The 26,985-nt window shown below is 42.6% G+C and overlaps 1 protein-coding gene across 5 annotated transcripts in view; it reads right to left on the bottom strand.

Moving 5' to 3' along the window:
* Nucleotides 1-26,985, bottom strand: part of Enox1 (ecto-NOX disulfide-thiol exchanger 1) — a 557,937-nt gene that overhangs the window by 321,987 nt on the left and 208,965 nt on the right. For all 5 annotated transcript variants that reach the window (XR_005881833.1, XM_013114092.3, XM_013114091.3 and 2 more), the window contains one exon: nt 12,795-12,901. The gene's annotated coding sequence lies outside the window, so the exon portion shown is untranslated. The remainder of the gene's footprint in view (nt 1-12,794; nt 12,902-26,985) is intronic.

Below are 26,985 nucleotides of genomic sequence, written 5' to 3' on the forward strand. Positions count from 1 at the left end.
TCTTCCCATCTCCAAGGGAGGATTAAACCAAATTTAAATGAGATTTGTATAAGTGCTTTGGAAACTATAACACTCTCAGTCAACACTGGTTTTAGACATGTTACTAAACATACTTCCACCGAAGATTGTCCCCAGATTCCATGACATAAAACTCTTAAATGCAGTGTCCGAAAAGCATTTTGGGTTCTAGCCAAAATAAATAATATATACTTGTGCTCCCAAGCTGATCCCTTTAAAAAAACAAAGCGTGTGATATTTGTTATACAGCAGTGTATGGAAGGCCTGGGGGAGGTGACACTGATTAGAAAAAGCAAGGCTAGAGTGGAGTGGATAATAGCCTTCCAGTAACCTCCTATCCCCCAGGTGAGTCCTTTGAGAAACAAAAGAAGGAGGGAAAGATGTACCTCTGTTGGCTGGTCCTTAGAAATTCTTGGAGAAAGGGCAGTAAAGGAGAAGATGGAGATAGCTGTGATTTCAACCAATCAGGAACCTAAATGGAAGTATCTGTGGTAAATTTATATCGGCAGTAAAACCCAGTGCTTTTAGAACATTTATCAAATTTACTGTTTATTATTTTGATTTACTCCCATTATTTAATACACTTGGAAAATCACAAGATTTTGAAAATCTCTCATAGTTCAACTTCTTCAATCCTCCCTTAATATATATTTTTCTCTGTAATTTTAATGAAAATGATTTCAAATAAAAGTATGCAGTGTACCACGGGCTATTCTCTCTCTCTCTCTCTCTCTCACACACACACACACACACACACACACACACACACACACACACACTAATCAAAAGAGATAATCCTGGAGAAAGATAATTTTTGTGTTTCTCTTTAATAGGACATTCCAGCACCATGACTTTCAAAGGAGCCATTCCTGTTACAAAATCAAATTTACAATTGAAAATGATCACCCACAAAGCACTCACAGGGGCTAGACTGCATCTGGGTTTTCAAATTTTGAGCTCTAAAATATAAAGGAAAACTTTCTAATAGGATTATAAGACTGCTGAGTCACAATGAAATTTCTTTCCAGTGATAAAATTATGTCAAAAAGCATCTCCCCCAAAAGAGAGAGTTCCTTTGCCCGTGGAAACTCCCTCAGCAGCCATAAACTGCACAGCGCCAGTGACAAACATACAACTCTTGGCTACAAAATGAGGTAGTAGAGATGCCAAAGGGCTTTGGAATTTAAGGACCAGAGGTCTTGGTGCATAAACTCATAAACAACAGGCTATGAAGACCAAGGACAAGGTGCTGGCAAATTTGGTCCTGATGAGGGGCTACATCCTGGTTCATAGACAGATGACTTCTGGCTGTGTGCTTTCCTGGCAGAGTGAGCAGAGAGTGCTCTGGGGACTCTTTGCCATTTGTGAGGGCTCTTGTCTCATGAACAAATCACACCCAGAGTCCCACTTCCCAGTACCATGGCTTTGGTGGATAGGATGTCAGCATGTGAGTCTGGGGAGACAAATTCAGTGTCCAGCAAAGGAAAGATGCACAGATGTTGGACATGGAAATGCGGAAAAAAGATGGGCATTGAGAGGGTGAGGTTAGAGTGTCTGCTGGCTGCTGTCAGGGTGGTTCTCCTGAATAGGAAGAGAGAGGAGACAGCTGGGCGACTAATTGTTTCTTGTACATGCTGGCATATTAGATAGGAATATTCTATAAGAATACTGTATAGGAAGACTGTGTAGGAATAGTGTATAGAAATACTGTATAAGAATACTGTGTAGGAATATTGTATAGAAATAGTGTATAGGAATGGGCATTGAGTTCTATAAAATGTTTTACACATCATGGTTCATGGTCCACAATCACCAAGGTCTAGTAGTCTCCCTGCCCTCTACTTCCAACTGTGAGGACTGCTACAGCAACGACCTTTCGGTCATCTTTTTGCTTGCACTTTTATCTTCATAACAAAGCAGAGTTTTCTTTTAATTCCTGTTACCAAAAATGGAGCAGAGAAGAAAATGTTGATTCAGACTGACTAGAAATCCCCAGTTATCTCTTACACCTCACACTGGCTGTTGAACAGTTTCCACATCCCTTAGGCACAGGCACACCTTTTAATGATGGTCAAGGCCATCTCTCTCCTTCATCCCTTCAAGAGATGACCTTACCAATTAGTGTCTGAGGTGGCTCTACTTGGAAACACATTCCCATGGAGATGACTGTTCCTCTGGAGAACAAGAGCACTGAGCCTGAGACTAACTCGCCAGCTCTGTGGACCTGCCTCTTTATTCACCTGCTCTGAGCCCCAGGGCTTTGGTTGGAAGTTCATGCTAATATCGTCTCCTTGGCTGCATTTGTTGCAAAGAGATGATCTGTGCCAGAATTTTGGCGAAAGTTAGGCATTTAATTTTTAAAATTTGAGTGAAATGAGAGAGCAGGTATGTCACTGTTTCTTGGCTCCTTGACACCTAACCAAGTATCTTGCTTTCCACTGACCTGAAGACCACAGCTCATCTCTTTTCTTCCCCTTGGGGCCCATGCATGTTCAGATCCACCAGTGCTGCTTGATGAAGGCTGACAAAAGCCAACCAGGGAAGGATGCTGAAAACACAATGGACTTAGCACCATACACCTGCAAAATAGGCTCCAGGAGTTTGCTAAATTTTGGGAGTAGAAAAACAAGCACAATAGGAACCATGTGACTTCCACGTGACTTCCCAGCTACCACTGGGAAGAAAGTCAAGCTTCATCAAGGGAGTATCACCTGTAAGGTGTGTTACTTGACTCGGTGAAGAAGCTGGTAGCTGCTTCACAGAAGCTAGTACCTGCGGCTGCTCAAGAGGAGTCCAGGGAGGGAGAGACGTGCATGCTTCTCTTCAAAGGGGAGAACTTAGTGACAAGGGAGAACAGTTGTTTAAGTCTGAAAGGGCTTCTGGAAAGCCGTCTTCATCAGAGCCCATGTTTTGTTCTCTTTTAAAATCATTTCTTCTGCCCCACTACCCCACACCCCTGAACCTTCACCCACTGGTCTGTCCACTAGACCATGCTTGTTTGGTGACCTCCAAGGTCACCTCTCCAATAACCCCATACTCACCAGCAGTACCACTGAGTCCAGGGGAGGTGAAGCTCATCCTCTGAACACCATCTCTGCCATCTCAAAGAATTCCAGAGAGTACTAAACTAAAGTGAGGCCCCAGGTAAAACAGGCTACATGTACTCGAGTAAGAAGAGAGACACTTCTAAATGATCCCAACGTGTATGAAGCCACTGAGTTTTCCCTCACACAGTTCTTAAGGTAGAAATGAAAATGCAATTTGTCAGCAAGTACCTTTTCCAGTGAACCTAGGGTGGCCATTTGCTGATTATCCTGCAATTAAACCGATCACACAAAGGTAATCTCTTCGTCAAGCTTCTATCTCCTTCCTCAGGACATAAATAGGAGGTCCCAGATGAACAGGAAATGCTTCCATGGTAGGAAAGGACTGGGACCCTAAATAGCCTCTGGGGTCTGAGGCCCCAGACTTGTGAGAGGTCACATGGATGGTGAGAGCCCGTGAGCCAGCTTCTCCTCCTACTTTCTGGTAAGTGTTAGGAGTAAATGTTCACAAAGTAAAGTTGAAGACACAAATACAGGAAGACAGGAAAGGTTGGAGGATCTGCTGATATTTGCAATGTCTGCTGTGTGACTGGCCATAGACTCCCTGGGGAAGGGAGAGGATGCTCTCCATGTCTCCTCTACCTTCTCAATAAAGGCAGCAGCCTGGACTGTGCTCCAGGGACCCTGACAGTTACGGGGAGGGGGAGAGTAACTACATCCAATCTCCAAGTCCCATCACCAGCTCCGAAGCAAACCATCTGCTGTGGCCTTGCCTTCCTCTCTGCCCCATCTCCACAAGATCACACAGATTTCCCATAGCCTTCCTCACCACCTTACCCCTTGTCTCCTCCTCCAGCTCTAAAAGATAATCCCGGGGAACGTGCCAGCAAAGCCAGACAGAGAAGTAGGTAGGCCAGGGGAGCAGGTAGGCCAGGGGAGCGGGTACATGAGCTTCATATCTTCACTTCCCCTTTTCTCCTCCAAATTCAACCCCCACTCTCACCTCTAGTTCTATAGCTAACCGCCTGCTGTGGCTGCTGCTGCCTCTCTGCCCCCCATTCTGAGGGGACTAAGCTGTGCCTGCACACCCCTGCTATCTTAATAGGCTGAAAATTCCCCATAAATGATAGGGGACAAGAAAACTTCTTGTCTATGTGAAATATAAGATGCTGGATCCTCACTTAACCAGGTCTAGAAAGTTCCAGTGTTAAGTACTAATAGAGACCCTATAGTATGTGAGTGATACTGAGCTCCTAGAACTCCAGTGGTGACTAAGTTCTCTGCCCTCATAGAACAGGCATTCTGGTTGGAAAGACAAAACAGACAAGCAGACAGCACATATACATACATATATACACACAGACACACACACACAGAAACATGCATACACACACATACATACATACACACACATACATGCATACACACATAGACACACACACACAACAGATGGTAGCATGTGTCCAATGGACAATAAAGGGATAAGAGGTGCGAGCCATTCTGGGCAGGGTTAGAAGCAGTCCCTCAGGACAGTACCACTCAGGCTGGATAGGAAAAGTCAGAGGGACCTGTCAAGCCCTGTTTCTGGTCAAGAGTGGCCCAGGCAGCAGATGGAGGTTGAGCTGTACCTTCATATTTCAGGACCAGGTCACCGGTGAGCAGCAGGGGCCACATCCCTCAAGGGCCTTGGGTACAGAAGGGGATCTTCTGTCACTCTCACAGCAAGGGAGGTATTTAGAAGGGACCTGAAGCAAACCAATGTCCTTTGCTACCTCTCTGTATGTCTTCAGCTCAACCACCTTCTAAAGATCCCCACCCTCGCCAAGTCTTGACAGCATTTCAGATGTGTCCCATCTCCTCATTTTCTGCTTTCTCATTATTTGTAGCTCAATGGAGAAAAATTGACAATTTGTTCTAAATAAACCAACTGTAAAAAACAAAAGCTCTCTCACTTACTAGTATACTCACCCCTTACTGTCTCAATGGCTTTAACAGAAACAAACAAACACAGAAAAGAGTGAATAAAACACCATAGACTCCGCTCCCTCGTGCAGCCCTTGACTGGTTTGAAGCAGCGGGATTCCCTGGAAGTGTGTGCCTTCTGAGAAAGGCAGACACAGGCAGGACTCCACTACCCACCTCCCATCTGAGCTGTCAACACCTCCCCTTTGGGTCTGTTGAGGCTTATTGTTCCCACAATGCCTGCAGCATTGTTGGTTAAGCTGGCTCAGCCAACCATAAAATCATAGAAGAATCAGCTTGGCTCATCGGCTTGCCTCAGAACTGATGACAATTGATATCTCTGAGAAGGCCAGAGCAGGCTCATCCAACAACTGGGCAGGAGGAGTCTGTAACGAAGCCTGGATTTTACTTCTAGAAGAAAAGATTTGAGCAACACACCTGGGGTTTTTTGTTTGGTTGGTTGGTTTGTTTTGTTTATTTTGTCCAGTTCATTTTCTCAAATCTGTATCTTCTTTGGTTTCCCTAATAGAAAACAAATCAAGGGCAAAAAGCATGGAAATGAAATGATTTCACAAAACCCAAAGAGCCCTGTGGAAGAATATAGTAACTTACTACATGCTGCCAGTAAGTGTCAAGGAGCCTATGTAAGAAAAGCAAACTTTATATTCATTAATGATGTGAAGGTAAAAGTTATCTTTGATTGAAAATAGGAACTGATAAAGTCATCAAAAGCATCAAAGAGAAAGATCTGAAAGTGAATTTCCTAAATGATCACCAGATAAGATAAATGTAGGAGCAACTGGAGTGCATTACACTCACATGGGCCCAAATGGAATGCTTCTGTTGGAAAACCTGAGCTAATGGCTGTGATCAGACACTACAAACCATGACTGATGCACCACATCCTGGAGCTGGAGAGGCTCACACAGCCTACACTAGATCTAAGCTCTGACAGGGAGCTCAGAGAGTAGGGGTGGGGGTGGGGGGGCTCTGCTAATAACAAGACATGGCTGTGAATCCCAGAAAACAGTCATCCCCTGACCCTAGGTGTTGTTGTCCAAGGCAGGTAGAGACCGTAAATTGTTTCTTAGGCATCACTGCTCCCCAGGTCTCTTTTCTCCAAGAGACTGGCTAGAGGACCATAAAATCCAAATAGACCTATTGCAAAAAGGCCATAATTTCTATACATGGCTAATGGTATTATTATTACTATTACTATTATTATTTGTATGTGTTCTTTTTTTGCTTTTGTTCTTGTTTTTTTTTTTTTCCCAAGACAGGGTTTCTTTGTAGAGCTCTTATGTGTGCTTATCTCTTTTTTGTCTTTGTTCTTATTTTTCTGTTTTTTTTTCCAAGACAGGGTTTCTCTGTACAGTTCTAGCTGTCCTGAAACTCGCTCTGTAAACCAGGTAGCTTCAAACTCAGAGATCCACCTGCCTCTGCCTCCCAGGTGTTGGGATTGTAGATTTTGCTATCTTTTGAGTGTAACAGATACAAACTCTGCTCAGAAATAAGTCAACTGCTTTGGGCCTGACTCAAATTTCTGATAATTTGAATACAGAGAGAAGGGATGTCTCTTTCAGAGGAAGAAAACTACTATGAGGAAAGTAACACCATTTCTTTTTAAATAAAAATTGAACAAACTTTCATATAAGTAAAACAAAACAATCCCTTGCCCCTCCATTTATCCTGACCAAGCCATCATTAGACTTATTCCAGTTTCAAGTCACAGAACCCTAATTCTAAGTGACAGAAGGAGGGGGGAACTCATGGGCAGACATAACTAAAAAATCCAAGGCTAATGGGTTAGGGTATGGAGGGGGTAATGTGCTTACAATATGAAACCCTTTCTGGATTTCTTCATTCTGCTACATTTTTTAGTGGTTTTCATTTGTTTGTTTGTATTTTGAGACAGGGTCTCTTATGGCCCAGGCTGACCTTGAACTCTTCACCTAATCGTCCTGCATCCTGCATCTATCTCTCAAGTGCTAGGATTACAAGCTTGTACCACCACACCCAGCCAGCATCTGCTTTTATAATCAAGTGAACTGAAAAAAAGAATAACTAAAACATTTACATTAATTACATCCCATCAAAATATCAGTGATTTGAATTAGAAAAATAAGTAAAAAAAAAAAAAAAAAGAGGCAGACTCCTGATAATTCAACAAAGAAGTCCTTAGCCCCGACATTTCCAGGGATCTGCAGGGTGAGGAGGCAACCCTTCGAATGGCGACTGGTGGCAGTTTGAAAATTCACCAACTGACAAATGTATTTTTAGCTAGCCATTAAGCCCTGAACACAAACAAGAATGGCAGCACAGTGAATGCAAACTGTGGTATAAGGTCCTTGTGTTTAACCCCAATGCTAGCAAAATAACTATGTTATTACTAGCTTCATCGGCATGCCCAGTCTGTCTCCTCACTTCATCAAAGCAGTTTTGCCCCCACTATGATCAAAGACATTTCGTGCAAAAACAGTGATGTGTGACTTTCTGGATGACGTTTTACTTTTAACATAGCTGAGATTTACAATTATTTTAAAATCCCTGACTGTATAGGTTGATCTAGAGAAGGCTCTTGATGTGGATGTGTTCTGAGCCTCTCAGGTATCCAATACCAATGCTATCTTGCCATAACAACCTAGCTCCAGAACTGCAGGTTCCACCCCATCATGGCAGCTTGAACTCTAGTAAGCATTTAGGCTGTGCTGAAGTCCTCAGTCTTCCAGTTTCAGGAGGGACTAACACTGAGGTACCAGGGTCAGGTTGTAAGGCACAGTGTTGAATGTGATATTCAAGTAAGAATCTTCCAAATGCTAGGCACCCGACTTCAGCTCAGGGGGAACAGGAACCTCTTGGGGACAGAGAACTAAGTGTGCCATTCCTCATGGGCATTGCAAGAGTTCTGCTTACTCAAGTTTCTCACCTTATACCCTGATGTAGACAAAGTACACCTACTTCCTGAGATTGAATGAAGCTGTACATGCATCTCAAGGTGGCCTAATGCGGCAGTCAGTCACCAGAGTACATGAGGAGACAGAACTTCCAGGGTATCATGTGACCTTCCCACCAACGTATGCTCGATGAATATTGTCATAACATTTTCTTCCTAAAACCTTCTAATAGCTCTTTCCAGGATACTTGTATATGGCAGAGAATTTGTGCTTTGTGTTTCCTTAGGAGAGTTAATTATCTTGGTTCAATAAACCATTTGAGATATAACAACAGTAATATAAAATATCAGTTTGTGCTATCTAGGCAAGGCTTACATATCACAAAATATGGCTCCTGATTTTTTGTGAGCTAGATCATAAGTAATCCATAATGGTTAGAGAGTAGCCTCTTGCTGTGATTCTGCTGTATTCCACTAACAGCTCTGGAATCTCTGAATCAGCATAGACAAGTGTGTCTTCACTGAGGTTTCTATTGCTGTGAAGAGACATCATGACCATAGCAACTCTTACAAAGGAAAACATTTAATTGTGGTGGCAGCTTATGGTTTCAGAGGGTTAGTCCAGTATCATCATGGCAGGGAATAAGGTGGCTGGGGGTATAGTAGTATGAGACAGACATGGTGCTAGGGAATTTTATATTTTGATAGGCAGACAATATGAAATGGTCTGTCTCACTGGACATGGCTTAAACATATATGAGATCTCAAAGCCTATTTCCACAGTGATGCTCTTCCTTTAACAAGGCCACATCTACTCCAACAAGGCTAGACCTCCTAATAGTGCCACTCCATTTGGAAGTCACTCTCTTTCAAACCATCACATTCCACTCCCTGGCCCCCAAAGACTGTAGCCACATCGTAATGAAAACAATGCATTCAGTCCAACTTCAAAACTCCCCATAGTCTATAGCAGTCTCAAACTTAAGTAAAGATTTAAAGTTCAAAGTCTCTTCTGAGATTCATGCAATCTCTTAACTGTAATCCCTTGTATAACCAAAGCAAAAAGCAAATCACATACTTCCAACATATATACACCACCATTCCAAAACCTATGGAAGGGAGCAGAGTGAGGAAACACTGGACCAAAGCAAGACCTAAAACCAGCTGGACAAACTCCACTCAGAATCTCCATGTCTAATGTCAAACCATGCTTCATATCTCCAACTCCTTCAGCTTTGTTGACTACAGCATACTTCTTTCTCTTGGGTTGGTTTCCATTCCCTGTCAGTAGCTTCCCTTGGCAGGTAGTCCATGACTCTGGTATCTTCAACATCTTGGGGACTCCAAGGCTATCCAGGCTTCAAGTTCTCAGCTTCATGTAATGGCCTCTTTAGGCCTTCATTCAGGGACATCCCTGGCATAAGGCTGTCCTCAGTGGCTTTCCTTAGACATGGAGGCAAATTGCATATCCCCTTTCTTCTATCCTTAACTCCAGAACCACATGGCTGAAGCTGCCAAGTTCTACTGTGTAGTAGGGCTGGAACATGTCCCCTTGTTCAATCACATTTCATCAGCTTCTGTCTTTCACTTCCTAAGCTTGACTGCCCTGAGACTTGTTCTACAGACTGTGTTGGCCTCTAACTCAGAGATCTGACAGCCTCTGCCTTCCAAGTGCTAGGATTAAAGCTGTGCACCACCACACCCAGCTCTAAACTTTTCTTTAGTTCCTTTTCTCAAGTTGGAAAATTAGCTGGGAGGCTTGAGGTCACAGGTCCTCTGAGGTCACCACGCCCTTTATTCCAGTTCTTAACTCCTTTATCTATGTGAACACAGGATTTAGCTCTATTCCACTTCCTGGTGTCTCTTTTCTCAACTGTAAATTTTGTATTTTTGTTTGCTTAGCTTGTTTCTTTTCATTATAAATCTTCATCAGAGTTAATGCTAATGACCACAGGATAGAGTCTATACTAGATTGTTTTGAGATTTCATCTGGTAACAGAATTAATCCAAAACTCTCCACTTTAGCCTCAGGCAGACTCTTCAGACAAGGGCAAAACACAGTCACTGTCTTCACCAAAATATCATAAGAACTATCTCTAGGCCACACATTAATCACCTTCTCCTCTGTAACCTCATGAGCAAGGCCTCAGTTCATCAAATCATACACAGCACCATGGTCTTCCATGCCCCTACTAGTACTGCCCATATTTCCTAACCCAAATTTCCAAAGTCCATATTATTCCAAACACAAATATGATCAGATGTATCATAGCAATACCCCACTCCCAGTATCAACTTCTGTCTTAGGGTTTCTATTGGTGTGAAAAGACAGTATAACCACAGCAACTCTTAACAAGGAAAACATTTAGTTAGTATGGCTTGATTACAGCTCAGTGGTTTAGTCCATTATCTTCATGGTGGAACATGGCAGTGTGTAGGCAAATATGGTGCTGGAGAATTCTGTAGGCAAGCAACAGGAAGTAGTCTCACTAGGCATGGCTTGAGCATATATGAGACCTCAAAGCTAGCCTCCACAGTGACATACTTCCTCCAGCAAGGCTACGACTATTTCAACAAGGCCACACCTCCTAATAGTGGCACTCCCTTGGGGAGCCATTTTCTTTCAAACCACCACAAGAGAATTTTTATTTAATTTTTAGTATGTATGGACATGCAAGATATGGGTTTAGGACATGGAGGTCAAATAACCAAGACTTGGTTCTCTCCTTCTACCATGCAGGTACCAGGAATCACAAACTCAGTTTGTCAGGATAAGTGGCAAGCACCTTTACCTACTTACTTGCAAGGATTTTAATAAAGGTAAAATTAGAGATTGTATTTCTTTAAGGAATACTTTCTCAAACCCTGTTCCAAGTACTTACTCTTAACAGAACAGAGGGGGCAGTGGCCAGTGAGGAGACTTCAGGAAGGAACTATTAAACCAGGTTTAGGGGCTTATTTGTCTTCTAAGATTTACATGGCAGCATATTTGTTTCATGATGGTCCAGATATCTCAAATGTATGAAACATTTTTATATACCAAAGCTACTTTTATGTAAACAGTTACACTGCAATGTAGTCAGATTTCACAGTCTGGGGTTAAGAAACTGCAATTCCTGAGGACCACAGAGAAGAGCAGCCAGCACCTTTAAAGCAAGTTCAGTTATGCCCAATGTCCTATGGCACAGTTGCTGCTCTAGCCTGCAGGGGGATGCCCTGAGCTGTCTCTTCTGTGGCTACCTCAGGCAGAGCAGGGGAGCATGACCAGCACAGGTGCTCCTGGGTTTTAGAGTGAAGCCATTTCCAGTTAAAGAACACTCAGTAAGATGGAAGCATTTCAATTCTACACACATACACCAGCGAGAGAGAGAGGGAGTGAGTGAGGGGGAGAGGGAGAGGGAGAAGAAGAGGGAGGAAGTGGGAGAGGGAGGAGGACAGGGAGAAGGAGAGGCTGAGTTTTGAAAATGAAATTTTACTCTGGGCCTCCTCCTGTGTCAGCGTCCTGCTGGCCTGTCTGGGCATTCTAGCCCCATCTTTTTCTCCACCCCATGTCTCGGTCTCCGACCTCTCTGCAGCACAGGCCAAGGCCCCTTGCCTTGTCACTCTGACAGATTTCTGATCTCTCACCAACCCGCTTTGAGGGTTCTGACTAGGGGAGGAAAAGGCTTTAAAAGAAAATGCTGAAGTATTTATTGGCTTCTCAACCGCACTGAGGGAGCCTTCTCTGATGCCCTGAAGGGGGCATGCAAGGGAGTCCACAAGCTGATTCATTTTTTAAATGCGTAGCAGCCACGGGAAAGGGCTCACCTCTAGTCTAGGAGATAAACAACACATCATAACATATTTATTAGCCTGGAGGCTTTTACTGTATTCAAAGAGCCTTCTCTGTTTTCCTTTTGCCCTTATTCCTGCCTCTTCTCTTTCTCATTTACACAGACTCCCAGGGCCAAAGGAGATTTGGGGGGTTAGGGTTAAGCTCTGGCTGCCCTTTGCCCTCTTTCTGCCTTTCCTAATCTCTGTAACTCCCCTCCCCCTCCCATTTACTAAAATTGTTACTGCCTACAGGATGGGCCCAGTTAACATCACAGACACTTCTGGAAATAAATAGTATGAACACCATACGGGTGATACGATACTTTCTGCCTAGGTCATGACTGGTCATAACCTTCCAGTTATGTGTGGAAGCACCAACCCAAGCCTGAGACCTGCCTGACCTCACTCATATAGTTGACCTCACACCCATCAATATAGACTAGGGTTTCAGTGTTCTACTAAATAATGAATAAACAGATCAATAGCCACCTTTGGAGACTCACAGCCTTACAGAGGAGACACAGCCTTAGTTAGGGGAGGAGAAACTTTATTCTAAACTAGTTTAGGGATGTGATTTTGTCCTGACTTAATCATTTGCCACCACCACTTCCACCACCACCATCAAAACCTAGGCATTTTTGTAATACCTAGGAAGAGAGGTTAACTCCGGCGCCTCTGATAGTCTGTAGACAGCACACAAAGGGCATTGAGTGGTACTATAAATGGGGAGAGACGGGCAGTCACGGGCAACCGAAGGACACCACTGGTGCTTGAACGTGGATGCGAGGCACACAGGGGGGCAAGGGAGACACAAATGATGGCAGCACGACTGGATGCAGGCAGCACCGTTTGATTTCGGACTGGACGGCTCCTGCTGCAACAACCGTGCTGACCTGGGAAGCAGACACTAGGTAGTCTCCGTAATAACAACACAGGGACTGCGAATGCAGGGTCACTGTTATTCCAGCTCACACGCAGGAAGACAGGAGCAGGAAAGTGCAATCCCTGATTGCCCTGAGAGGTCAGAAAGGAAAGCTCTCGTCTCAGCAGCTGGGAATACTCACTACTTCTCAGGAACCAGCTCACTTCTGGTGCTGGGCCCCCTGTTGACTCAGATCTTTGGGATCTGGGACTCAGGTCTTTGGCTTCTAGTTTCGCAAGTTGTTAGTTCCTGCAAATAATGAGAAGTAGGAGGTTTAAAGACATTCGCGGCAATGAACAATTAGAAGGTACATTATGGGGAAGACTTGGTGATTGATCATCATTTAAGGCAGACACGCAGTTTTGTTGTTGGCCAAATTCTTCATTCTAGACCTAGAAAGCACACAGTACCTGTGCAAGTGTGCAAATGTCACTTGAAGGGGAGGGACACAGAAGCAATTGACTTGGGCCCTACATATTGAAACATTCCTGCATATTTGCAAAGCCTTGAGACTCACATAAGATTTTTCACCTCTCTAAAAATGTACACAGGATGCAAAGGCATCCATCCACTTGATCAGAGAGAAAACATGTACAAATAGGGAGCACTGTTCCTCACTCAACTGTATTCGGGCAAGCTGGCTACCTTGAAAGAAATCCTTCAGTGACCTAAGTGCCACTGGAAATGCTTTTATATAATTTTATTTTTAAAGAAGTAGATTTTATTTATGTTTCTCTTATGTGCATTGATGTTCTACCTGCATGTGTGTCTATGTGGGAGTGTCTGATCCCCTGGAACTGGAATCACAGACAGTTGTGAACTGCCATGTGGGTGCTGGGAAGAGTCCTCTGGAAGAGCAGCCAGTGCTCTTAACTGAGTCATCTCTCCAGCCCCAGGAAATGCTCTTTAAAAGAGTGACTTATCTCTAGTTCCATACAATTAACAAAATAATTCAGCAGACATTATCATCTTTGATTTCTGTAATGCTTTTGTATCTCTAGTTTCAAAACAGGGTTTTTTATCTTAAATATATGTGTGTGTGTATTTTATATTGTGTGACATGCATGTGTATTATGTACACAATGTGTTGCTGTGCATGTGCCATAGGGCACAGGTAAAAGTCAGAGGACAATTTTTAGAACTCAATTCTCTTCTCCACTTTCCTTGAATCCCAAGGACTGAGCTCAGATCATTAGGGCGTCACCTGCTAAGCCATCTCCTCCACACCCTGAACCAGGCTTCCTGACTTCTGGACCCATGCAGTTTTTTTATACCAGTTGTTACACCAATAGCCTTTGCATGTTTTCAGAACCAAGCCTATTACACCTTAGGCAAGAATCCCAACTTTTCTGGACATTTTCTAAGTACAAAGGAGCTTTACATGCAATAAAATGGCTCTTCCTTTCATTTTTATTGGATCTGTATACCAAGGATTAAATGATGTTGATGATACCATTCATATCATGAGTTAATAAAGTCTAAAAAACAAATCTTGGGGTGAAAGAAATAGACCAAAGGTTAAGAGCACTTAGTGTTTTTGCAAAGGATGCAGTGAGGGAGTGGTAAATTCCTAGCACCCACATGGCAGTTTGCAACTATCTGTAACTCCAGTTCCAGGGTATCTGACACCCACTTCTGGCTTCCACAAGCTCCTGCATCCATATAAGCAGCACATATACATAACTCAGGAAGGCTCCAACGCATGTACATGATCACGCACACACGCACACACAATAAACTCTAAAAAAAGAACAAATATGTAACAGACTCAGAGGCTACTACCACAAAGTTTTTATAAGTTGAAAAACAAAGGAAAAACAAGAAAAAAATGAACACCAGCAACAAAAACAAAAAACGCAACAGCTTCAGGTGAGACTCTACAATGAAGCGTGCACTAGGAAAGCTTGGTTCGACTGAGTCCTAGCAGTCACACAAGGGACAACTTCCTCCTGGAGCATGTGTGTCCTCTACCATTTGTCTTCTCACCCTGGCCTTCTGTGTAGGAAACTTTGCTAATTTCACAACACTATGTGGTATACTTCTAGATAGTATGTAAAACATTCCACTTAGACATGTTGACTTCACTAATTAGTCTATAAATACTTGACTTTTACCCACTGCTTTGGTGAGTGAGATAATTACTGAGGAAAGGCCAAAGCATTTATGGTCCATCAGATGAGGAGAAAGGGAATATGGTCTTTTAGACGAGGAAAATGTAAAACATTGTGAGGCCAGGCAGAAGCTATTAGCAGGATCAATATCTCAACTGGTACCTTAATAAATCATTGCATCAAAGCCTTGACACAGGATGGAGAAAACCCCAGTCTGTCTCCCCTACAAGCTTCTAAATTGGAAAACAAAACTCCATTTAAATTACAAAGACATTATTGGTATACATGGAATATGACAAGTTCCCAAAGCGGTCTCTGAATTCCGGGTGTATAAAGAGCACTGAATCATCAGTGAGGGGAGAAAAGCAGAAAGACAAAGAGCACAGCCCTTCTCCAGGCTGCACTTTCTAATTTGCAAGTAGTAAATATGTATGAATCTGTGCTGCTGCAGCTATGGATGACATACTGCTTTCTAGAGATAGCGCAGAGCAGAGAAATCATAGCAGAGGCTGGTTCGGAGTCACAATCAGCTTCCTCTCCCAGCTAACAGTTCTCAATCTTTCCTCCACCCTCCACTTACATTACTTAAATTAACGTATTTTGGGTACCATCTCCTAATGAGAAGCACTTCAATAGCAATAGATGCTCACTGCGTGGCAGGCAGCATCTGGGGTGAGTCCTCACTGTATCATGAGAGGTGCACAACAGTACATTTCTCTAGGCCCTTAATCATTCCCATCATCTTTGATGGTCCCAGGGAAACATGCAAACAACTAAAAGAAGTTTCGAGGCTTGGTGATACATTTTTCTTTAACCTCGCGACTATTTGTTTGTTTTCACATGTAGCAAAAACCAAAGAACCATTTGGCAGAGAGTGTTGCCATAGAAATCACCCTTTCCCTTGGCATGCTGTATTTCCCTGCTTATGGAGAGGGCATGGGAGGGGGCAGACCACATTTTGAGTCACTTTCGCTTTGTACTTGAAGTGTTTAATTGAAAGTTTGTCTTGGGAGTTCAATTTACTGTGGCTCCCTCCAAGCTCAGAAAGTTGAAGCTAAGAAGGGCTCACATCCTAAGATGTGTGTAGAAGACTTCCAGTAGGGAGGTCAACAGCAAAAGAAAGCCAAGCTCCCCAGCAACTCGCAATGCTCATTTGTGATTAATTAAGACTTTCTTAGTTGAACAAATATTGTCAAGCACTTAAACGGTAGACAGGCTTGATGGTAATTACATGTTTTTAAAAGGGTCCAGGAGTTTCTAACCTCAAAAAGCTTGACACTCTTAAGGAAAGCATACACACATTAAAAGTTAACTAGTGGAAGATTTGAGTTTTGATAGGTGACTATCAGAAGTGCCATACAGGGGAGATTTACAAAAGGCATCTCTCTTTTACAGGGCTGTCAGGGAAGGGCTCTTGGGAGGTGGTAAAAGAACAAGCTGGTTGTGACTTGAGGAAATAGGGAAGAGAAGGACACATACTCCAATCAATACAAGAAGCTTCACGGAAGCCATGTGAAATCACATAGCCCAAGTAAGAGAGAATGGACCCCACAGATGAGGAGCAGGTCCCCAACAGCTAGGACAGTGACTGAAACTGTCTGAGCCTTAACCTTCAAACCTCTTTCCTAGGATAGAAGACACCCAGAGTCCGATTGATGCTTATTCCATATCTGAGTCTCGGAACATGTAGTGGAGTAAGCCAGCACTTCACTTGTGACCAAGAGACAATTGGGGGGTTGGGGGCTGTGCTTCCTCCATAAATGAGCCACGACTCCCCAAGCCTGCTTATAACAGAAAATGGCCTTCAAAAGAGCAAGAAGCAAGCCACAGCTTCAGGGAAGGGAGGCCAGGAGGATGGTTGTCTTGGAAAACATTCTCTAACATGAGCAGGAATGACTGACTATATCAGACAAGATCTCTCGCCTGGGACGAGCAAACAAAAAGAAGGCATGAGCACTTGGTATGAGACACAGCATCCAGCCTGCCGCATTCATCACGGGTAAAGGCTGCATCCTAAGTCCCCTTATAGCCAAATGCCTGCCAGGGTCAGCAGCCTGGGCTTATTAAAGCAGAAGACTTGTATTGTGGCTAGAGGTGGAAAGCCAAGAATGGTGAGAAGAAGAAATCAGTCAAGAAGCCAAGACCACTGGACCTAAATCAGCTGTCCCAGATCTCCATTGCCATTCACACTTCCCCCACGTTATAAATTGCAGGGACACTGAGGCTTGGTGCCCCACTATAGTGTATGACAAGAAACTGAGGTGCTGGGAGAAGACCCCTCCAGGAGAAGTGCTTATGAGCCATGCTGCTTGGAGGATTGTGCCTGTGGTCCTTTCTGGAAGCTAGAAAACCAGCCTGGAGCTGAATTGCCCAGAAGGCCACTCACAGAGACCATTAGCCATCTCTGCCAGGTGACCAGCTCAGTGAGCAGGTTGTCCCCACACTGTCCTCCTTAAGCACCCTTCTGACAGCTGTGAGTCATTGAGCACAAGGACCACCAGCCGACGCACTGATGACAGCTTTGATGGGCCAGGAGGATTCTGTGGTCTTCAGTCTCAGCTATTCCTCTGGGTGTCCTTGTTCAAGCAGCAGTTAATTGGAAAACGATTAGCAGGCTGCTCACTTCCTTGAGGCATGGCAAGACTGAACCAGCGACTCAGCCCTGGGCTTGGAAGGTGCCAGGCTGCTTCTGGAATGGATCTGGGTTTGTGCTGGTGTCAGGGACAGCTCAGGGGTTTGCTGCCAGACCACGATGAATCGGCCACTCGCTTGCCTTCCTGTTCCTGCAAACTTTCCTTATGTACCGTTGCCTCTGTGACAGTAACTTTTTCAACTGACATGAACGGGACCAGTCACTATTTTTCTCCACACACTCACATTTACAGAAGAGTTAAATTAATGATCATAGCACAATTTAGATAGGAAACCAACCAAAGGTACAGGGATTTAAGAGAGGTATAGTTTTTATAAGAGAGCTCTTACTTTTGATTTTAAACTAGCAGACTTCTTTTCAGTAGCCAGTCATGATGGCCTTTGGGACTGACATTTCTTTATGATAATGAGTTTTGGCTTTTGTTGTTGTTGCTGTGTTTCTTTTCTTTTTCTTTTTAACTATTTACATTCTCTCCCACACTCCCTCTTATAGAGGATGAAGTGCAAACATTAGAAAACTTTTCTTTCTGACTGCTACCCCTTTTTGACATCTATAACCAAATGGTGCCACACACAGGGTAAAAAAAATCCAGTACAAGGGACGTTCCCGGTTCATCTCACTTGCCTCTCAGCTAAGTCTGCAAACTCAGTCCCCTCTGGTCTGTTGGCTAGTCCCTGCAGAATGCAGCTGGACCAGAACAAGGGCACCAAAAGAATTAAGTGAGGCATGACCTCTGGCCTGCTGACCCCTCAAATGTGCAAAGGACAAGGGTCACAAAAAAGTCCCTCCAAACACAAGCATTCTTAGTCAATGTCCCCACCCCCATGAGCTCTTATTTTCAGTGCTCAGTCTCTTCTAGTAGAAAGTTTGTACTTCGGCTCCTTACAAACAGCACTGGAATCCTCTACTTTGTGCAGGGGGCATGGATGACAACATGCAGTCTACAGGAAGTCAAACTCCGTGGATGGACCACAGGTTTGTCTCTCAGGAAGAATGGCCAGCCAAAAGAAATGAGTACTTAAACACGCTGCTTCTGCTGTTCTTGAGATATATGTGAATTACCCCAATCCTAGGTAACTGACCAGGACCAAGACAGCAGGGATTCTAATTGCAGAGAACATGTGGGTTTGCACCCCCAGCCCCACCCAGGTGAGTTGCCAGGGGTAAAACAGTAGAAAAATGGCCACACCAACCTGGTGGAGCAACATGGGAGGGAGAACCCTATGTGGAGGAGCCTAGCAAAATACAAACTGTATGTAAAGTTCAACCAAGAAGCTCGATTTCTAATAAGAATTAAAATATCCTATGAGTAGGGACTACATGGAAAATCAGAATTATTGTTCACTAACTTTTTAAAGCACTAGCATAAAATCTCTTTGTAAGTGCTTCATGCATACCCTAGAGCTTTTCTCAGAAGTATTATATGACAGAAGCCAAAACTCTGCCCTCTACAGTGCTAGAGCTACAAGTGTAACGTGATCCATCCAGCTTTTGTTACTTGGAAGGAAACCCAGGTCCTCATGCTTGTACGACTGATGCTCTTACCTACGGAGCTACTCCTAGAGCCCCTTACAGGCATTTTAAGCAATGCCTCAGTTACTCTAAATTATATTAGCCTGATCCCAACCGTGATATGCTCTGACCGGGTATTATATCATATGCAACAAGGTCGCCAGAACTCAGCAGTGAAATGCTCCTGAGTTTATATAGTCACAGAACCCTCTGAATAGTGTGGTCCCTTGCTCCCCGGCAACCACTTATTGAAGTCCGGAAGTAAAGTCCGTGCTCCTTGTCTCTGCAAGTCACTCAAAAGTTACTGAGTCATAGCTTCTTTTATTTATTTCCTTGCTTCCCTATCAAGCATGCAACCAAAGGGCAGATCTAGAAATTACTGTTTTACTATAAGAGAATCCAGCAAGTGCCTAGGATTACTTTTGGGGTCTTTATGAGTGATTAGCCACGCCTTCCACTTAGGGTTCAGTGTGCTAGCCCTATCGCCTGCTGGGCTGTTCCCTGTGTATACTCATCACTTTGTCATTAGCATGGGAGGAATGCCAGGGAACCAGCCAGGCAGTGAGGAACTCTCCTGCTCTGTGTGTGAGCAAAGGTGAGAAGTGTAGCAGGCCTTACAATAGGCTCCAGACTCTGAGTGTCTAATTGGGTAAGTGCTACCTCTGTGGCCTCACAGTTGTCATCCACAGGATAGGGATAGGTACAGGTGACAGAGAAATGAAAAAGGCAATGTGGCAGGTCTGCTGTAGGTAATAGAATGTACAGAGGAGTCCCTGGGAACCACGTGTGAGTTTCAAATAAACATAGTCTGTTAGTATAATAATCACAAGTACAAACAACATGAATTAGAGTGTGATGGTGTCTAACAGGCCTTAAGACAGACATGGACTTACTACATGTCATGGAAATGGGACTTAAAGGGGCAGTCAAGAAATACAGGAAGGAGTTGACAGGACCTGAATTACGAGGTTTTAAATAAGCAAAGAGTGGTGTGCCTTTAAAGACAGAAGACTCTCAGCAGAAACAGCAACACTGCCTGACCTCTAGTGCCTCCGGACAGAAGGAACCTTCCTGAGAAGTGGAGATGGCCAAGAAGTTAACCTCTCAGAGGGGTTCTGTTTGTTTAAATAAGACAACGTTTATTTATTCTTGCCTCTCAATTAGGAAATGGAATCAGCTGCTATCAGAACAGCTATTCCTGAATTTATAAAGAAGGCTGTTCCCTGAAGTTTATCAGAGGAATATCTGAAGAGCCAGTCCCACAGAATGCTGTTGCACAGGAGGGAGAACCCTGCAGGCTCGCCAATGCAGCCCCTTATCACACCAAGGAGGTGGTCCTGATGCTGCTACAGAGTGTGGTTTCTGAGCTGCATCTGAGGAATGCAAGGGAGCAACAGGAGGATGCAGAACAGCATCCTAGCAGCTGCCTCCTTAGCATGGCCAAGAGGAACAGAGGAATAGGGGATAGAGTTCTGAACAGGGGATAAGATTGCTTCAGTAGGTGCTGGTAAGAAAGGAGGGGTGGTCATTGTCCCATGGTGGGACTCTCAGCAAGGAGTAGGGTGAGCGGAAGGTAAATGCATCCCTGGCTGCAAACACCCCAGCTTTAATGGTGAGCCTTCCTCCTTGCTACCAGTTAGAGAGGTGTGACCATTCCCCTCTGGGGACAAAGTAAGTGAGTTTGGCCTTCAGAAGATCTATGGCCTGGGGCACTCTCTACAGGACCCACAAGCCCTTTGGATCTCAGCTCTCATTGAAAAGAAAATGAAGTGGTTCCATACAGAAAGAGTCACTAGGGGCTCCTAGCTTTAGCACCAGCAAGGAGGGTACTCTGGAAACTGGGGTTGAGAAATTTGAACCCTTATCAACAGGGTTTTATTGTTAAAGGGGGAAAAATCCACTTTTGGTTTCCTTCTCTTGTTTGAATTTGAAAGTTGGCGCAGTGGACGAAATCACCTGGGACAAAAGCAAATCAAAGAGTGAGATTCTAGCAAAGCAAGACCACGGGGGAGTCAAGGCAGTGGCGGGAGCATCACCTACCTCCCCAGACTGATGTTTAAATATGTGAACAACAACCCCAGGAAAAACACCCTTGGGCTCTCTCTGAAAAGAAAAGCCCTCACTGGTGGACAGAAAGTGACTCTCACCTTTTAGAGTATGGTTTGTTGTTTGGGTTTATGTTTTCCCTGTCTCATTGGTTGGTCTTGTTTTTAAATGTTAGTAACTACCAAGCATATTACAGTAGCAAGTGTCTTATGACTGGTGGTTGTTGTAATTAGGAAATTTAAGAACTGCCTGTTTTCTTGAGCCAAGTTTCAACCACACATTTTGCTGCTAAAATTATGCTTTCTGATACAAAGCTGAATGCAAATAACTTGCTCTGGGGATGTCAGCATTTACGTGTTGTCTCCATTTGTTATTTATTAGCATCAATTAATATGCCAGTGGGGATTTGACAACAGATTTTGAAAACTTTTTAAAAATAATAAAATCAACTTTCCTATGAAGTCATATTTCTTTCTCTTTTTAAAAAGATTTTATTTTCATTTTTATTTTGTGTGCACATGCAAGAGTACAGTTGTCCACAGAAGCCAGAAAAGAGAATCGATACACTTGGAACTGGAGTTACAGATGGTTGTGAGCTGTCCTGTGTGGATATTGGGAACTGACCCTGGGTCCTCTACTAGAGCAGTACATGCTCTTACCCACTGGCCATCTCTCCAGCCGCCACACTGCTTTCCTCAAAAAAGGTGACTGTTTCACAGTTACAAGGAACAAAATTCTACTTCCTGCAAATTCTAGGTGTTTTCAAGATTTTAAATATAGCAGTCTTTAAAAAGGAAAAACCACCAGTGAAGAGGCACATGAATTTTGTAGTTACTTAATAACATGAATTTTATTCGACTTGATCTTCAAGAAAGATGAACACCTAGGATAAATAAACATATATTATTTATGGTTTTAGTATATACAACTTGTTATTCTCAATGTCAATGTTATGTCTATCTTCTGTAAGGATGTAATTGAAGAAAAGAGTCCTTGCAGCTGAAGCTATATAACTCTGGGTATTTGAGGAACAAATGGGTATTTCTGAAGGAAAACAACTGAGGCCAGAATTTAAGAACTGAGTCATCTGGACTGGTATCAGCTGAGAGGAGAACACTTAGAAGTTAATGACCCCACTCTCCGAACACAGGTACAGACTGCAATGAGGATTCTGAATGTTTCCCAAAGACCCACGTGGGGAAGACTGCAGCCCCCAGGCTGGCATGATCGAAGCTGGTAGAAACTGTAAGAAGTGGGGACCCTGTGAGAGGATTAGATCACAATTTTTCCTATTGTTTGTTTGTTTCCCTGGCTCCAGATGTGAGACTATGGTACCTTATACTTCTGCCAGATGTTCTGCCTCACCACAGGTGACAAACAACAGGTTCAACAAGGCAGGATTAAAGTCTCCTAAACTATGATCCAAAAAAAGCATTTTTTCCCCTCAACAAGTTAATTTGTCTCAGGCATGTCATTATCGGGATGGAATGCTAACAGAGACTACATCTTTAACACGCTCAATAATTTGCTGAAATGTAGCTATAGTTTACATGAAATGAGTTTAAATGTTCACGTGTATACAAAAGGATTTGCAAAATATAAACTGATGTAAAATTAAAGGGCAGGTCATTATTATTTTTGGAGCTAAGTTATTTGGAATTCTTGTGGCTAAACCCCTACCTATTATCTTTCCAGTGACCTTGTCCAGACTAACTAATGAGAAGCAGAGCAACATCCTCTTCCAGAAGCAGACACAGCCAAGCAAAAGTGCTGCTCTATCCAAGACATCAATTTGCTTATTCATAACTTGAACAAAGTGCCTCCATGCCAACTGCAGATTGGGTTTCCCTAGAAAATTAAAAACTAACAATAGAGTAAGGGGAGATAGTACAAGTTAGCATTCAACACCTCAGTGCCTGGAGGCTGGGGTTGGTGGTACATGTGAGCAAATCTGACCCAAAAGGAATCAGCAAGTCCTCACCATCCTTAGAATAGCCACCAGAGTGACACTTTTTAATAGGAAGTCAGCATTAAGAACTTCTCCTCAGCACCAACATTCTTTTTTTCTTTTCCAATTCCAGGGATGAAATTCAGCACCTTCACTTATTTTCCAAGTGCTGTACTACCAAGGGAACTCTCTCTGCATTGGTGTGTGTGTGCGTGTGTGTGTGTGTGTGTGTGTGTGTGTGTGTGTGTGTGTGGTCTAGGTGCATGTGCAGAGATCAGAGAGCAATGTGTCTTGATTCCTCATCTTTCATTTTGTTTAGAACAAGGTCTCTTTGTTGGTCCCCACCGCATACCCTGGGCCAGCTGGCCTATGACAGTCTGAGAATTCTCGAGTCTCCACCTCCCTTCTGGCCTCGGGGTTACAGATGTGACAATCTCACCCAGCTTTATGTATGTGGTAGGACTGATTCTCAGCCATTTCTTCCAGCTTGCATGGCAAGTGCTTTACACAGTGAGCCTTCTCCCTAGCCCAGCGTTCCTTTTTAAAAACCTCATTTTCCCTCTAATATTGTTTTAGAAATAATGTGATCTTCAGCCCAATGAGTTCTATCATTCTCCCTTTTATCTAGCCATTCTAGCGTACTTTTAAATATTTAATGTTTTAAAATGAACAAAATTGTATCTAATAAACGGCTTGCCTAAAGCGCTTTGTTAAAAATTTTTTAATTACTTGAAATGATTAATGTAACTCTCAGAGATCATTTTACCTCTGTTTGGCTGTGCCTAATAATTAATTAATTAATCCTACAAAAGGGAGGAGCGTGAGAGTCATGGATGATCAAAATTTTACAAAAGGCACTGGACTCAGGCTCAGAGGAAGGGATCAGTGTTTAATCTGGGCTTCCTCCAGCCCTCCCCACAGTCCAGAATGAGGAGAAGCAGCATTTCAAAAGTAGATTTGTAAGTCATGATAACAAGAGTCAGGGGTTGATTATGTAACATTCCACATTTCTTTTAGTAAAACCCAAAGCTTGGTATTTATGGAATGGCACACATGTCTTTTCTAGGTTCCTTGTTTACAATAAACTTTATAGCAGAATATTTCAATGTATGAATTCTAGCCAGGCTTCTCTCTAATGAGAATACAGCCTGTTTGGGTTTTAAAACATTCTGACATTTAAAGATGTTTACTTTGGGCTTCTAAAAACCACAGAAATGTTCCCCTGCTATAAAAATTTTGATCTATTGTACTTGAAAAACATAATATGAATAGTCCCTAGGCAATGAATCTTCCTTTGTGGAAGAATAACACTCTTTTCTCACTTCTTTGACAAGTGGCACTGTTATTTATAAAGTTGACTGAGATAGGATGGCATATAACAAGAGCCACATATTCTGGTAAAAGCTGTCAGATAAATATTTTGCCTTGAAAGGTTAATTTAAAAGGCATTTTGCCTTACCATGGTGTACATGGTACCTTCTAGAACAAACACAGAACCAAGACTGATGGAGAATGATATACAGTAAGAACACACAGACCTGGCTTAAAAGTCTAACTTAGGCTCAAGAAGCTGACCATCAACCATGCTGACTTCACAGTGAAAAGGCTGGACATGGCAGACAGTCTGAGATGGTGATTTTTATGATGTCTATTATCTATAAGAATAAGCCTGTCAAATCCTCTGTGCGTCTACCATGTGTAGATAGCAAACATTTATATTTCAGAAAGCCATTGAAATAAATGGTGTTGCGCCATAAAATGTGGCTTTAAGAAACAGTTAATGGACACTGAAGAGCTCTGTGTCCTTAAACATGATTGTATTCCTTCATAATCCATCCATCACTTACATCTGAAGTACTTCAATAGCCTATTAAAAGGTTCCCCTCCAAGTTCACCCTCCCGCTTTCTAAGCCTCACTGCTGTTCAGATAGCCTTTCTGTAAACACTGTTACCTCATGTTGGCCATTTCTAGATCCTTACTTCCTTAATCTAATTGGGATCTCTTTGAACACATAAAAACAACCCATAGCTCATAGAAGAAGGAGCTAAGATAAAGTCTACAGGCAGGAAATTTATTGAATAAAATGATAGAAGAAAATTTTCCAAGCATAGGAAAAGAAATGAGCATCCAAATACACATGACAAGAATCTCTCCATGACCTATCATAAGCAAACATTTCTTAAATAATCCAACAAAGAAGAAAATAAAGAAACAATACTTAAAACTATAAGGAAAATACCAACTCCTATAAGAGAAACTCATTACAGTACCATAAGATCTCCATCAGCAATCCTAAGAGCCAGGAAGTCATAGAATAATATATCTCAAGCTGTCAACAGAGATTATTATACCTAGAAAAGAAATCCCTTAAATTATTGAAGAATAAAAATATTAAGAAAGAAGCACAAAAAGGGGCTCTTTATGAAAACTGAGCCAGCACCGAAGAAGATATTTAAAGAGATATTATACACGGAGAAAGAAGAAAGATGGCTTCATATAAAATAGAATAAGAAAGACTATGTTTTTTAAAGGGATAGGTGGATAGAAGAGTCTTGAGAAGAAGTCCATAATTTCCAATGCAGTAAATCCCTAATACTAAAAGGAAAAGAAAAAAATAGCTACCAATAATCCAAACAACCAAACAAAACCCACAGGAAATAGCAAGTCCATCTCAATAGTAGTCTTAAATGTAAATGCTTCCATTCACCAAATAAAGGGCACAAAGTGACTGACTAGAATGAAAACTGAGGTCTCCCAAGATCTTGTCTCTGAAAACTGCACTGAGCATTCTGGCATACAGATTCAAACACTGAGAGTCAAAAGCTGAAACTCAGCTACCAAGTGAATGGGAAATACAAGCCGCTGTCCACTCGGGTCCCAGACAGTATGTCAGGCCAAAAGTAGTTAGAAGAGATAAGGCCACCACATGTCAATACACTTATCAAGAAGATATAACAGTTGTAAATATGCACCAAAGAGTAGGATCCCAATTTCATAAAACTAGCAATAAAAGGCATAAAAGTTCAGTTAGGTCCTGACATAATAACAATGGGAAATTTATTTTTCTTTTTAAATGTCTTTAGTTGTAATACAATTACACTACTTTCCCCATCTCCCTTTCCTCTCTCCAGCTCCACTTAGCTACTTACCCTGAAATCTCTCCCTGGACACCCCACTCTCATGTGAACAGCCTCTTTTTCTTGGTTTATTGTTACATATATGCAAATACATCTATGCAAAAATCAATACAAATAAACCTGCTGGGCCTGTTTTTGTTGGTGGTGTGCACATGGTTTCAAGATGACCACTCTGTATTGAACACCAATATGGGGACTCATCCCTGGGAGAGGCTAATTCTCCTCCCAGCAGTCAGCAGTTGCCTCTAGTTCTTTGTTTGGGGATGGACCCCAAGAAATCCCCCCCCTTTCTTGTTAACATGTCCATTGATACTGTTTGGTCTTATCTATGCAGCCATCTCTAGAAAAAACTGTTTCAAAGCACACTTCCTGGTATTTTGACTCTACAATCTTTCTTCTTCCTCTTCCATGATGTTCCCTGAGCCACAGAAACAGGAGCTGGAATGAAAATGTGTATATTGAGGCCGGGCTCCCCATGATCTGTTGATGTCTATATTGTATTCACTTGTGGAATTTTTGTGATGATCTAATAGATACTTTGTAATAACTCTCATCTTTACATTGGTTTCACAAACTAAAAATTGCCTAAATATAACCCAGCTATAAATACCAAAATAAAACCTAACAAGTTTAAGGCTAAATTATGCATTGCTCAGCTGGAGTCAACATATATTTGCAGAATAGTTCATCCAACAGAAGGGATATACTCCTCTCAGTATTTACTCCTTAAAATTTATCATATTCTAAGGCACAAGAAAAATCATTAACAAATAAAAGAATGAGAAAGGCAATTCCTCTCTTATCAGCAAGAAAAACAAAAAAAAATACAAACACCTGTAGAACAATACACTTTTTTCTTTTTGTTTGTTTGTTTTTGAGACAGTAGTCCTGGCTGTCCTGGAACTTTGTAGACCAGGCTGACCTG

This window comes from Mesocricetus auratus, unplaced genomic scaffold, assembly GCF_017639785.1.
Source record: "Mesocricetus auratus isolate SY011 unplaced genomic scaffold, BCM_Maur_2.0 Super-Scaffold_2245, whole genome shotgun sequence".
In the NCBI taxonomy this organism is placed as follows: Eukaryota; Metazoa; Chordata; class Mammalia; order Rodentia; family Cricetidae; genus Mesocricetus; species Mesocricetus auratus.